This window comes from Nipponia nippon, unplaced genomic scaffold, assembly GCF_047370975.1.
Source record: "Nipponia nippon isolate SJK-2023a ecotype South Korea unplaced genomic scaffold, ASM4737097v1 scaffold_94, whole genome shotgun sequence".
NCBI lineage: Eukaryota > Metazoa > Chordata > Aves > Pelecaniformes > Threskiornithidae > Nipponia > Nipponia nippon.
Genome location: NW_028262418.1, coordinates 78,820 through 93,317, shown reverse-complemented (window position 1 = coordinate 93,317; position 14,498 = coordinate 78,820).

Here is a 14,498-nt window from a genome sequence, read left to right as displayed (position 1 = left end):
AAAGCTTCCACCCGCTGGGGCAAAGGGGGAAGGCGGTGGGGCCCGTGCGCCAACCGCCCCAGCCGGAGCCCCAGGCCGGCCCCAGCGTGCCCCCCAAGGTCCCCAGGCCCCTGCCCCCTGCCCCGACAGCCGGCGAGGGGCCCGCTGCCTCCGAGGCCCCAGCTGACGGCCAGAAGGAGACGGCACCGGCGGCGCCATCGAGCAGCAAGGCGCGCACCGGGGCTGCCGCCAAACCCAAGCGGCCCAGCTGGCTGCGCCTGTCGCCCACGGGGGGCCAAACCCCGCGGGAGGGGCTGCCGCAGCAGCTGCACATGCCGCCGCGCCTGCCGCGCCCTCCCGCCGACTCCGCGCTGCCGCCTGACTCCCGCTGGCCCCGGGCTAGGCCCACCCCGCTGGAGGAGCAGGAGGAGTCCGTGCCCATCACGCCTGAGCAGCGGCCCGAGCGGGAGCGCCTCAAGAAGCTGGCCCAGGAGGAGCGGCAGCGGGCGGCCCTGCAGATGACACTGGGGCAGCTGCAGTTTTTTGTGCAGAGGGAGATCGACATGCAGATAGCCGACGCCTACGGCTACCCAGAAGCCACCGCTCCAGCACCGTCCCCCCTACCACCCACGCACAGAGCAGATGCGCAGGCAGGGACCTGCACCCACCCGCTCCATCCCCAGCCCTCTCCCACATCCCCCCGGTTCTTCTTTCAGTCATTAAAAGGCTTGCCTGTTCGCTTTGCAGCGCCTCTCTCTGCCTGCGGCCATTTGCTCAGCGGGGGTGGGGGGTGGGGGGTGTTTAACGCAGCCTCTGCCCACCCCGCGGGTGCCTGAGCTGGGCTGGGGATGGCCACCCAGACGATGGGTAGACGGGGCATCGCTCCGGGTGGCAGGCGCCCGTGGGAGAAACCACACTGATTCGCACCAACGCCGGGAGGACGCAGGCCTCCAGCACTGCCCCACTACCGGCATCACCGCCCCGGTACCGCCATCACCAGCACCGCCCCAGCACCAGCATCACTGCCGGCCAGCTGGATCCGGCCCTGGCAAGGAGCCGCGGCCGCCCCAGGGGGCCAGGCAGAGACAGCCTGAGCGCGCAAAACGCAGCTCGCCCCGTGGCCGGCCAGCGGCCGTCGCCTGCCAAGGCTCGCGTGCCGAGATCCCGCAGCTGCCGCTGCAACGCCTGCACGGCTCGCTCGGGCGCCCTCTATGGCCTCGTCCGGCGCTGCCCGGACCTCATCCACCAAAAACCCCTGCCCACACGCCAGCCCTCAGCCGCTCTCACCAGCAACTCGCAAACGGCCCGTGCCGACCGAGGCCAGAGGCTAGGACGCAAAGGGTCCAAATACAGGGGCCAAGATTCTTTCACGCACGTGCCGGGTCCCAGCCCAACTGGGGCAGCCCCAGTGTGCCTTTACACAGGGTTCTTGGACCCTTCAGTCGGTCAGGGACCAGACCACTTGACTGATCACTCCCACCCACGCTACCCACTCCTCATCACAGGCCAACTTTGCAAAGCAGCTCTAGTTTTGCAGCATTCTTGCTGCTTGTCTACTGATCTGCATGTTCCTGGAGTCAGTCTCGCTACAGTTCCTGATCTCTGATGCTGGATGACGCCGGCAGGGTTTCAAAGACTTTCGAACATGGCTACATTGCAGTCCTATGCCCCAGGAACTAAGATTTCTGACCAGCATCTTGAGTGCCTCAGGACTACAGTTCTCAGCTTTTCCCTGAAACAACATGGCCACCTTGCAGCTCTGTGCTCCAGGACTACACCTCCCAGCATGCTGCGGGGTGCTCCTTTCTTCGGTCTCACCCTGCTGGGACATTGCCTCACCGTCCTGGCTGGGCCCGATCCTCCTGCAGGCCCCGGGGTTTCCTCCCTCGGTCTGCCTGTGTCCCAGACCCCAGTGGGGCAGGGAGGAGGAGGAGAGAGGGACAGAGTGGCAGAGAGGGGTGGGATAGGGTGTTGGGGTGCCCGGAGAGGGAAAGAAGCAGGACAGAGGGACAGGAGAGAGACAGAGAGAGGAGGAGAATGGGGCAGGGAGCTGGGCAGCGGGTGGAGAAAGGAAACCCCTGGTGAGGAGTGGGCACAGGGACAGGGAGTAGGGCATGGAGGGGAAGGGGGCAGGGGGTGTCCCGGATCATGGTGACGAGCAGCGGGACAGAGAGAGCAGAGGAGGGCAGGAGGGAGGACAGAGGTATGGAGCAACACAGGCAGGCTGAGGGAGAGGAATAGAGGGAAAAGGAGGAGAGGAAAAAGGAAGGGGAGAGAGAAAGGGAGAGGCAGGGACAGAGAGCAGGGCACAGAGAAGCAGAAGATCTGCAAAACAGTCAGTACTGTAAACTGCCTCTTGTCTGAAAAGATGTGAAAACTGGAGTTATCGACCACAGAAGCAGCTGCACAAGCCAGGGGCCTGCTCTCGCCCTATCACCTGCTCAGCAATCAGTGAGATCAGAAGAAGTGTCACAAGCAAGGGGACTTCTCATACCCAGAAAGCTACTGAGCAACACGGGACACCACAAGCACCTGCACAAGCCCAGGACGTGCTGTGACGCTAACAGCTACTCAGAGACCGGTGACCTCACAAGCACCCGCGCAGCAGAAGCATCCTCACTTCCAACATCCCAGCTTTTTCCCCTCCATCACCATCCCTGTCTCCCATCTCCCCGTGCTCTCCTCTCTCCCAGGCGCCTTTCTCACCCACTCCACCACCTCCCAGTGGCTGCCTCTGGATCTCTGTGGCAGATCTTACCTCGGCGGCAGCAGTGTCCCAGCCGGGTCACCTGCATCTCCTTCTCTTCCTCCTCTGCTGTCATCGCAACTGCGCCAGGTGCCTGATGCACTTTTTGACCTCAAAGGGCATTTCGTCCTGCCTCCCTTCTGCTGTGAAATCCTGCTCCTGCAAGAGAAGTGACAGTCAGTCACGGTCACCTCTGTTGCATCTTACCTGCATCTTCCTGAGCTGGACAGCTGCTGGGACCTGTCACCATCAGCCCCGGCTCTGCTTGAAGTCTTCTCCTGGCACAGGCGTAGCTCTGGCTGAGCTTGGGGCGGGCCATGCTTCCTGAAGGAGGACAGCAACACTCACAGTTACTCCTGGGCAGTTTCCAGCTGGGAAAAGCTGATTAGAGGCAGGTTTGCCACAGGTCCGGGTGTGCTCCTTGTCCCCCAGCTCGGCCACAGGTCCCACATTTGGCTCCCTCCAGCAGGAGCTTGGAAAACCCCTTCCCAGCTGGGAGCGCCAGGCCCAGGGCACGGGGCAGAAACAGCCCCCTCCCCCGAGCACCCCAGCCCCCAGCTGGCCTCTGCCCCCACACTCCTAAAATTCCAAACAGGCTCGCCCCCTAACTTAATTATCTTCAGTTTTAAGAAAAGAAACTGTGTACTGCCAGATTCAGTAGTCCGACTAAGACTGTTAGAGGGCGATTTGGGCTTCAGCTCCAGAACAAAAGGATTTCCAGTACAGAATCTCAGCTGCCAACTCCATGACCATCTTGGCACTGACACACAAACACGCTGTTGTACTAAAACTTACGGCAAATTAAAATTATCCTCCCCTCCCCAAATCTTTGTTCTTCTCATACCCTCAGACTGCCACAGGTAGTATTTAATGTAATAGAATATAATAATATAATCATGTCATTATTCTGCAATTACCACCGATCAGAAACCCCTCCAAAGCATTACTCCCTGACGGGACTGACAGTACTGCTGATAAGGGAGAACCATCACTACCCATGCACCTGCCTGTTAGGCCTTTTGCCTCTGCGACCAAGCACTTCTACATGGACATCTCTGCCTGACAGGAGAAGACCAGGCCCCCCAAAAATATCTTACATTGCCTTGGCTCTAGAGTAAGCCAGGGATCTATGAGAGTGATACAAACAAGTTTAAGAGAAAGCAGGATAGCGGAAAAAGCAGAAAATGTAAGATATCTCACCCCCTCTCATTTCAGAAGAAAGTTTCAAGGGCGTTTTTTTTCTGTTTGGTTTGGTTTTTTTAACCACTGCAGAGCACAAGTTGAAAACACATGCCTATGTTTTAAGGAGAACTGTAAACTACAAGAGTAAAACTATCCAGTCTATGTAATGACACTTCTTTCCAGGATACATCAGTCATTTTTCTTACATTTCACTGGAGAGGTTTATGCTAAAATCACTGAATTCTGATGTGGAAATAGCAAAATGTCATCTGTAAATCTTGGAAAAGAACACCACATTGGAGGAAAACTGTTCATAGAAACTGTAAATGACGTGTTTCTGCTGCCAAAGGTTATAATGCTTTTGAGTATCTTTGCCGCCTTCATCTTCTTTGCCTTCACTTTCTTCTGATGACATTATAACTACTGTACCTCAACATAACATTAAACTGTTCAAGCACTCTTGCAAATTACATGAAATCCAAAATGCCTTACTGTACTGGCTTTGGCTGGGAGAGTTAAATTTCTTCAAAGCAGTTTTTATGGGGCTGTGGTTTGGATTTCTGCTGAAAATACTGTCGAGAATGCACCAATGTGTTAGTTACTGCTGAGCTGTACGTACACAGCATCAAGGCCTTTTCTGCTCCTCACGCTGCCCCGCCAGCGAGCAGGGTGGAGGTGCACAGCCAGTTGGGAGGGGCACAGCTGGGACAGCTGACCCCCGCTGACCCAAGGGATATTCCATACCCTATGACGTCGTGCTCAGCAATAAAACTGAGGGGGAGAGTGGCAGGGGGGACCCTGCTCAGGTACCGACTGACTGTCGGTCGGTTGGTGGTGAGCAATTGCTTTCATTTGCATCGCTTGTTTTTCTTGGGCTTTATTTTCCTCTCTCTGTTTGTTTTTTTTTTCTCTTTTCCCTACAATATTTTTTAAAAATTTCTTTTCAATTATTAAACTGGTTTTATCTCAGCCCACGAGTTTCTTTCTCACTTTTACCTTTCTGATTCTCAACCCCATCCAACTGGGTTTTGTTATTACCATCACATCCATGACACACTAGATCCTGCCAAACCTACAACCTGCAAAACCAAAAGACCAACTTATGCAAGACACGTTCCAGAAATTACCATCAGCACAGAGAAGCATACGTATCTATCTTGTTCTGTCCTTGCCGGAACTGCTGGCTGACCTGTCTTCAGCCTCGGTGACTAACAGCAGGCAAGACGCTCTCAGCTGCCTTAGCTCAGATGCAGCTCCGAGGAAAACAGCTATTTCAGAAAGTCATGCCTTGTTATTTTGGGAAAGTGTTTCAAGGAAATGTTTTTAACACTCCAGAATGGTAAGACTAAGCATGGTCATCTCACTCCAAGTTCAAGCTCTGCTACAGATTACCTTTTTTTCTTTTCCCCCTCTTTTCCCCAAAAGGGTGGCACTTCTTCCTGAACACAAGATGAGTTACATGGGGTATACAGATAGCCCACGGAAAACTGAGAAATGAGCCTGTGATCCCTTCCATCCCCATTCCTTGGCACTCCAGCACTCCTTTCACACTCCTTTCCTCGCCAGCAGTCAGGCCTTACGCAGGCTGTGCCACACGTACAAGACGCCAACTTCGCCAGATATTGCCCAAATCATTTCCTACTTGAGATCTGATGGGCTCAGCTACTGCCACAACCTTTTCTGTCCTTACATGCAGTCTTGCCCCCTTCTGACCCATCCAGAAAGCTCCTCAAAGGATCACCTCACTCACTGCCTTCATTGCAACTAACAGTCTCCTTAACACCCCAAAGTTGTTTCCCTCCCTTCACACATCGAGTTAATATGGCCTTTCATGACTTAGCTCCCTCCCTCGTTATCTCCCACCAAGTACCACGACGACAGCTCCGAATTACAGGCCTTGAGAGCAGCTTCCACCAACTGCCACCTGCGACACACCAACAGGAACGGCACTGTCTTCTCCCATGCCCGTCTCCATGCTGGGGAGGAGCTGCTCACACACCCCTGGCAGCCGGCCTTGGTGCCTGAAAATCCTTGCTGTCAACCAGAACCCCCAGATCCCTCTCCATGGGGCTGCCCTCCAGCCTCTCCTTCCCCAGGCTGTACGTACATCCAGGGTTGCCATGTCCCAGGTGCAAAATCCGGCACTTGCCCTTGTTAAACCTCATACGGTTGGTGATTGCCCAGCTCTCTGATTTGTCCAGATCCCTCTGCAGGGCCTCTCTGCCCTCAAGAGTCTCAACGGCTCCTCCCAGTTTTGTGTCATCGGCAAACTTTGATAACAAACCTTCAAGTCCTCCATCCAAGTCATTTATGAAGATATTGAAGAGCGCTGGCCCCAAGATGGAGCCCTGTGGAACCCCGCTAGTGACTGGTCGCCAGCCCCATGTAACCCCATTTACTAGAACCCTTTGAGCCCGACCCATCAGCCAACTGCCCACGCACCAGAACTAACCTACACTCCCTCCTTGATTGGCACCTCTTTCTTCATCAGGTCCTTGCATTTCTGCAGTTCCTGGGGAGTACCTATCAAGATTTTCCTGTTCAAAAGAAGCAAGAAACATCAGTCACAACTATGCAGAAAACCTGCCCTTCACATACACGCTGCCCACCCAGGAGCATTATCAAGGCCCTGCATATATGCAAAAGATTACATGAATGCACCGGGGAGGAGAGAGCAGGAACAGCACTCCGGCGCCCATGATGAGCAACAAGAATTTCTGCTCTGAACTGGGGCTTAGTAAATGTGCAAGTACACTACTGATCCAGACACGAAACTAAGCCTGTCACTTCACCCCAGGTGCCACCCACACTGCCCGTTCTTCCATCGCCTCCTGCCGATGAACTGTTTTCCAGGCTCTTCCATCTCATCACAGCTTCCATACCTGCACTCTGGCTCCGGGCTGACTGGGGGAACTTCTCAGCGCTTTAACTTTGCTTTGGGCTTGCTACGAGCACGAGGCTTCATCCCTCTGGCTTCGCCCCCAGCAGAAGCTGGGCAAGTGGCAGGTTTGCAAGTGCCTTGATGGAACGGAGCTTGGACACCTACCAGGCATTAAAAACCAACCAAAGAAAAAGCCAGAGAAACTGCGTTAGAGAGCAGCAGAAAGAAACAACGGGGCTCAGCACTCTTTAACACACGGGGTTTGGAATTTGGGAGACTGGGGCTCCCAACAGACTCGCCTCTTGCAATGGAAACATCCTGTAGCTTTTGAGCCTGACAGAAATATGACAGACTGCCCCCATCCCTACGCTGCAGTTGCCCCAAGCGTTTGCTTGTCCATGTCCAGCTCTCTTCCATGCTGACAAGGGATGTTTAATCTGCAAAAGAGGCAGTCCTACAAACCGTCAGCCAAATGCCTCTTCTCTCTCAGATGTGAAAACTGCAGTGAAAGACAACACAGGTACAGGACAAGGCTTCTGCTCTGGCTTACGTTTTCAAAAGCAAGGTCTTCCCAATCTCTCTTTTCCAGCTGCCGCCAACAGCTGCAGAAAGGGTCTGCTTTTGATCAGCTGGATGATCAGTGCTAACTACCAAATCCCAGCACAGGACGTTACACCACAGGCTGCAGATTTCCAGCCCAACCCCAAGGACTGAATAACCTCCCTCCTGCCATTGGGCTGACGGCAGCATTGTACATCCCCTGGCTTCTCCAGCTCCTCCTTCTGCAGACCTCTCGGCTGTTAACACGCCAAACTTCCCAGCCCCCTGCGTTTTGAGAAGGCTGCTTTTGGCTTGGACTAGAGTAGCAGTTAATACCTGCACTGCTGAACCCTCGTAGACCTGAGCGTGCTCCTCACAGCTCCGTACCGCTCTGCCCTGGGGGAAGTGAGGCTCAGGGGGAGCCGTGCTGCACAGATATGTGCTGGAAGGCAGCGCAATGGGAATACAGATACGAGACTGGTGGGGGAAAGGTCGAGTATCGACCCTGGGAAGCGTGATGCCAGATCAGTGTCTGCAGCAGGATCCAGGCAGCCACAGAGCTGAGCAGCGACTCTCTTTGGAGACCGTGACGCAACGGGTACCCTCACTCCCACAACCCGCTCTAGATGACATCCCACCTCTTGCATCCGTGCCCTCCCTTTCCCCTCCAGCTTGCCAGACTGTGGCCGTCGTCCTCTGAGGGTACAACAAGAGAAAGTGCCCCTTGCTGAACCGCCACCATTGCCTCCACTGGAACCAGCCTGGCTCTGCACGCAAGGACATACGGCAGTGGCAGCAGGTCACTCCCGTTCTGCTCCCTACATCCCCCCTTGATGACTTGAAGGAAGGCTGCTCCCGGCATCTTCCTCGTGCCCACCCCAGCCTCCCTCAACAAGTCGACTGCAGGCCACTTCTGCTGGCGCAGGAGCTTAGGCAGCGTGACAAGATCCTGGGGTGCACAAAGAAGGGGGTGCTGCCCTTCCCCCAGGGCCGTTGGCTCTCTGCTGGTGAGCACTGGGAAAGCTGGGAAAACACCCTGAGAGCACCCTTACCCAGTCGCCGTGCCAGGAGGTGTGACACTATCAGGGGTCAAGCAGCGCAGCTCTACGGATCTCTTCTGCTCTCTCCAGCCTTCCTTTTCTCCTGACGGTTTCCGTCAGCAGGGTTTGCTCCTGAGTTCTTGCAGATGCCAACAGAAACCCTGCCGTTATGGCTGAGGAACTAACTCACCCAGGAGCTATTTTTCCAGAAAGGGCTACGGTTACTTGTCCGACAGAAGCCACGCCCAAACAGAGTTTCTGAGGCACCTCCTGAGCACAGGCGTGCAAACAAGGGATTGCTAAGACTCAGAGTAACTCCCATCATTTAAGAACCCACAACAGGCAACTGAATGTGAAAAGGAGCACAAAGAAAGGGGTCTTTTCAGAATCGCTATCTCTTTCTTTTTCACGCCCGTATTTTCCTCACCACGGGGAGCAAACACAGACTCTGCAGCCCCTGCAGGCACAGACGGTTCTGTGGGACAGAGGGGAGAAGAAAGTAGAGAGACCTGCACACGGAATTTTCAAACCTGGGAAGAACCAAGTCGAAACACCTGCAAAGTGTACTTACAGAAATTTAAACCCGATGCAGCCGACTCGTAGAAGCGAGGATTACAGAGAACTAGAGGGGAGCACTGCAATCAAAGGGGGAAGCAACACAGGCAGCTCTAACCGCACATTTTCCCCTGATTGCCTTACACACAACAGGCCTGGGATCCCCACTGCTCACCTCACCCTGGAATAGTCCCATTCCTCCTCTGAAAGCTGCTGTGTGCCTGGCTGAGGACAGGCACAGGCCACACAGAGAGCAACCAGAGCTAAACGCTGCGCTTTCCTGGGTGAAGTTTCCTCAGAAAAAATACATTGACAAAAACAAATAACCTGCTACTGCAAGCACCAGGAAAAAAAAAGTCCCTGACAGGTTACCGGACCTTCCCGGCTGTGGTAAAACCATCCGCCCTCGGTACCCCCGTTTCCCAGAAGCCCGCAGCACAGCTTGGGTGGGGGGACAGGCAGGTATCCCACCTTGGGGCCCAGAGAGGGGCACAAGCGTTACCTGTGGGATTCAGAAAAGGAGTTCATTACCAAGGCCTGCTTCAAAACGTTCATCATCAAGGCCTGCTTAGAAGAAGCTGGTCACCAACAACTGACAGCTCCCAAGGACAGAGTAGAGCTAGGAAGGAAGTGAATCAGCATGCCCGCAGAAAGCAAGGACAGAGGAGAGGCCTGTAAGGTAAGAAGGAATCTCTGAATCAAAGAGTGAGCTCAGCACAAAGATCATGGGCAGTCTGAACAGAAACCAAGAAACTCCCTGAACACTGGCGAGTGTCAGCTGTCTTCTTAACAAAAGGAAACCGCCAAATCAGCATGCTGAGGTGGAAAAAAACAACGAGGTCAACAAGCGGACAGCTGGAATTTGAGGAGAACGACCACCAAGGGCCCCCGAAAGAAGCCCCAGAATCAAACAGCGCATGCTCCGGTGGGAGGGGAAATATGGTCATGATTTCTGGGAAATAATTGCAATGTCAGTGACTTTCCTCGGAAAATTAAGGAGTAGGTGCGTTTTAAGTGTGATAAACACTTTGCTGGCGTGACCTACGGCATGCACGCTGGGCTGAGGTATCCCCCGTGCACCCAGCGCTGCAATAAAGAAGGCCTGCTTTCTGAATGCCAATTTGGCGTTAGAAAGTTTTTGGGCCGGTTGGCGGTTGCCCAAGCATCTGCCAAGGGAGCTGCCTCCAACCAGGAGCGCTCCCCACCGGCTGCTCTGCCAACAACGCCCCGGCGCGTGCTCCCACCAGGAGGCAGAAACAGCTCCGTGTCTGGAAATCCCCATTTCTCAAAGGCTGTCGGCAGAGGCGGGGCTGTCCATCAGCACCAGACCCACAGGAGGGGACTGCAAAGGCCCCTGGCCTGTCCCCACCACAGCATGCCTGCCCCAAAGCCCGGAGCTGCCTGCAGAGAGGAGGCCACTCTGCCTTCCCCTGCCCTGCGGACATCCAACACCCACCTCCAGCTGGCAGGGCTGGGGCTGGCGACCCTGGGGGCAGCAGCAGGAACCGCTCCCACCCTGCTGCTGGGGCTGGCCCTGGGGCTGAGCCCTCGGGCCCAGGGCTGGGGACTGGGCCGTGGCGGGGCCCGTGGGCGGTGAGGCCTCCAGGCCCCTGCCCCAGGCCCATCCCCACTGGCACATACCTGCTCCTGCAGCTCCCCTGGCCCTGTGGCCTGGTCCTGGCCCTGTGGCCTGGCCCTGGCCCTGGCCTGGCCCTGGCCCTGGCCCTGGCCCTGGCCTGGCCCTGCTCCCCCCGGGCCCCGGCTGCCCCCGGCCCGGCTCCCGCCCCTTTCTCCTCAGGCCCCTGGGCCTCGGCCGGCCCCGCCCCACCCGGCTCTGACTGACAGCCCGCCTCCGGCTCCGCCGATTGGCTCCGCCGTGGCCAATGGCGCGGCTGGGGGGGCTGGGCCTGCGCAGGGCGGGAGGGGAGGGAAGGGCGAGGGGCAGGGCCGGGGGCAGGGCCGGGGGGGAGCTGCCCGGGCTTTGCTGGGCACCGGCACGGCTTTCCCAAAGGGTGGCTCTGGCTGTGCTCCAGCCACCGCCCTGGGCAGGAGGAGCTGCGTGCCGGGAGCCGCTGGCAGCGGCCAGGCTGAGCCCGGCACCCAGGGCCTCCCTCAGGCCTCGCTGCCCCCGGGCGCTGAGGAGGAGAGACGGCCTGTGCTGGCGCGGCCCAGGGCGTCCTCCTGCGGCCAGAAGGGGGGACAGAGCCCTGTCCCTCTCCCCACGGGGGCTGACCGCTGTCCTTGGCTTCTGTCCCCGGGGGTCCCCGGTGCTGGCAGGCCCCGCGGGGCCTCGGGGCCAAGCAAATGCCGGGGCGCCAGGGGCTGCTGGGGCCCAGGGCGGCTTTGGGCCTCTCCGAAGCCGAGGCACGGCCGCCCCTTTGCTTCTGCAGGTGCAGTTGTTTGCTACCCCCTGGGAGTCTGGGAGGCCTTCGGGGAAACGAGGAGGTCCCAGCACGCACGCAGGGAGGAGGACAGTGAAAAGGAGCCCTGTCAGGGTTTTTCTGCTGGTTCCCATCTGAACGCAGACACCTGCGGGCATCAAAGAGCGAGGGGGGCTGCGCTGGTCTTCGCGATAACTGCGCTCCTTTCTTTTTCAGTTGTGTGCCCACCCTTTTCCTTTTCTCCACCTTTTCTTCCTTCCCCTTTCCCCCCCAGCTGCATTCTCTGTTAAAGGTAATGAGGATTTGGCTTTCTGGACACATCATCCGGACACTTTCTAAGTCTGTTTTTACCCTAAGCTGGTCTCTGTGCTCCCAGTTTTAACTCTGTATTGCTGAGATTTATGGAGGACCGGGAATTGGGTGTACTGACTAAAACGACAGCTATTCAAATGCAATCCTGCCTAGAGGATTAATGCTGTCATTTAGGTATTCACGCGGTCCAGTTCTCTCTCAGCTACATTGGCATTGTTTGCCTGCTCCTGTTTTCCAGCCGCCTTAAAGATACGCCTCTCCACCACAATTAGTAGATGTCATCAGCTTGTGGTTTTGCCATGTCTTTCTGATGTTGGTTCTCAAGAAATAAAGTAGACGGATGAGTTACAGGGAGTCTCAGAAAGACAGTACAGCAGCATCCTGGTACCCATGAGGCATTTGCAAGCAAAACCCCCTGAATTTATGTGGCTCTGCATGTAGACTTTGGGCAGATTGCTGCAGGAGTTGCTGCAGTGCTTTCAGGCACTACCTAGTAATTCTGGACGCCACAGCGTTGTGCTTATAAACATGGCCTTGTTTTGGGGGTTAATTTCAATGCGTATGCTTAGCGCTGTCTTGTCAAGGCATCCTGCGTTTCTGGCTGGATGGCACCCTCTCCTGGTATTGTAATGCTGCCCTGAAAGGAGAGGAGAGATGCTGCTGGCATCAAAGCTCAAAGCAATACCCGTGTGTGGGGATAAGGTAGACATGGTAGATATCTGAACACAGGGCTTGGGCTCCCACAAAGAAACACTGTTCTAAAGACTCTGCTGCTGACATTTCTGTTATTTCCTTGTCAGATGAGTGATTTTTTTCACTGAAGGAGACTTGCACTTGGACGTGTCTAGGCTATGACTGTTCTTTCTCCGACACTCAAGTACTCCACCTGGTAGCTATTTGTAATACTAGGGGTAGAGACATTGGCTGAAGTGGCCTTTGTGTTTTGATGGCTGATTCATTCTAAACAATGTAGCCTTGTAGTAATTCTCCAAACATTACCTTTATGTATTTTCCAGGAAAAGACAGCATATGTTGTGAATAGAATGGATTTGATTCAGCGTAGTAAAAACTGAGCAATGCCATCGTTCGCACAGTTCTAATGGGAATACTGGGATCAGGCCGTGGGCATTTTGCCCCTCTGGGAAGGCCCTGAGGTGGCAGCAGGTGGAGGGAGAATCGGGCTTGAGCATCCTCCTTCTTCAAGTTCTTCTGCACTGTTGAGAAACGAGGGACTGCTTGGCCCGTATTCCTGCTGCTCCTTTCTGCGGCTTTCCTTTGCCACACTGCAGGGCATGATTTTTCCAACTACACTGAAGAACACATCAGCCTGCTCCTGGCTACACAGGCGCATTGTGTTAATGCTTGTGAGCATCGGCTCTGAAAGAGATTCAGCAAAATAGCCTCAGATAAAATCAGGTAAAATGAAGTAATAGGAAAAGAAAACAACAAAATAAAATAAAAACGCATAAAGCAAGGTAAAGTAAAGTAAGATTAACCAACATAAAATAAAATAATAAAAATTAAACCCAAAGAAAATGTAATAAAATCAAAGACAATAACATCACATGAAAGAAACTAAACTAAACTAACATAAACCAACATAAGAAGACAGAAAATAAAATCAAGTAAAATCAAGTAAGCTAAAACAAAATCCTGTGTCTACTTGTATCCCTTTTGATTTGTGTCCTCAAAAGTGTTTCTGGAGCTGTAAACCCCCTGGCATTTCAGGCAAAGAGTGGTCTCCTTGCTATGCGCCTCATCGTGAGTGCAGGGAAGAGAAGAGAAGAGAAGAGAAGAGAAGAGAAGAGAAGAGAAGAGAAGAGAAGAGAAGAGAAGAGAAGAGAAGAGAAGAGAAGAGAAGAGAAGAGAAGAGAAGAGAAGAGAGGAGAAGAGAAGAGAAGAGAAGAGAAGAGAAGAGAAGAGAAGAGAAGAGAAGAGAAGAGAAGAGAAGAGAAGAGAAGAGAAGAGAAGAGAAGAGAAGAGAAAGAAAAGAAGAGAAGGGTTGAGTTGGCAGGGACCTCCAGGGATCCTTCAGGACTCTCTAGCTGAGGTGAAGACGACTAGCAGGGGCAAGACAAAGGCTGAGAGGGCTGCCGTCACTTTCAGGAAAGGTCTTGAGGGTGAAGGCCAAAGGAGGAGAAAAGCTCTTGAGTGCAAGGAAAAAGAGGGTCAAGAAGAGAAAACAATTTGGGACTTCTTTCCCAGAAGAAGACCTCACCATAAGCAGGGGAGTAGCAAATGTCCCTTGGTGCATCGGTCAGGAGCGGCGAGGCCATCCTGCACGTGCTCTACGGCTCTGCACAGTTCACGCAGAGGGAACCCAAAGCCTTGCTTTCACCTCTGGCATCCCCACAACCAAATGAATGGCTATGGTACAAAGAGCCTTCACGACGCAGTCTGAATGTCCAGCTGTATTTAGCGGGACGCCCAGCAGCTGTGCCCGGTGCATGGCCAGCAAGGGCAGGGACAGCCCCCTGAGCCTCCTGGGCCCAGGGACTGCCTCGGGGCCAGCAGCCCTGAAAGGGTTAAAGCCAAGGTAGACAAAACTACTGCATGAAAATGCTTCCTGAAAGAATGAAAGCCTAGGGGCAAGGAAGATATTTTACATATCTTAATCACTTAACTAAACAAAAGAAAGGCCTATGTGATTTAGAGTGTTGTGAGAATGGTTGTAAGATAAGGGGGCTCCGGGATAATCCCATCTCAGACAACTGGGCCTTGGGAGAAGAAATGTATGGAAGATAGGAAGTCACAAAAGAATGGCAACAGCCTTGAAGGACACCGTTTAGGTGATCCTAGGACTGAGTTTGCAGAGAAGCAAGGGTCGGTCAGCGAACACAGTGAAGAAGACTACGAGCCTTCATCTGAAGACTCCCAAAGAG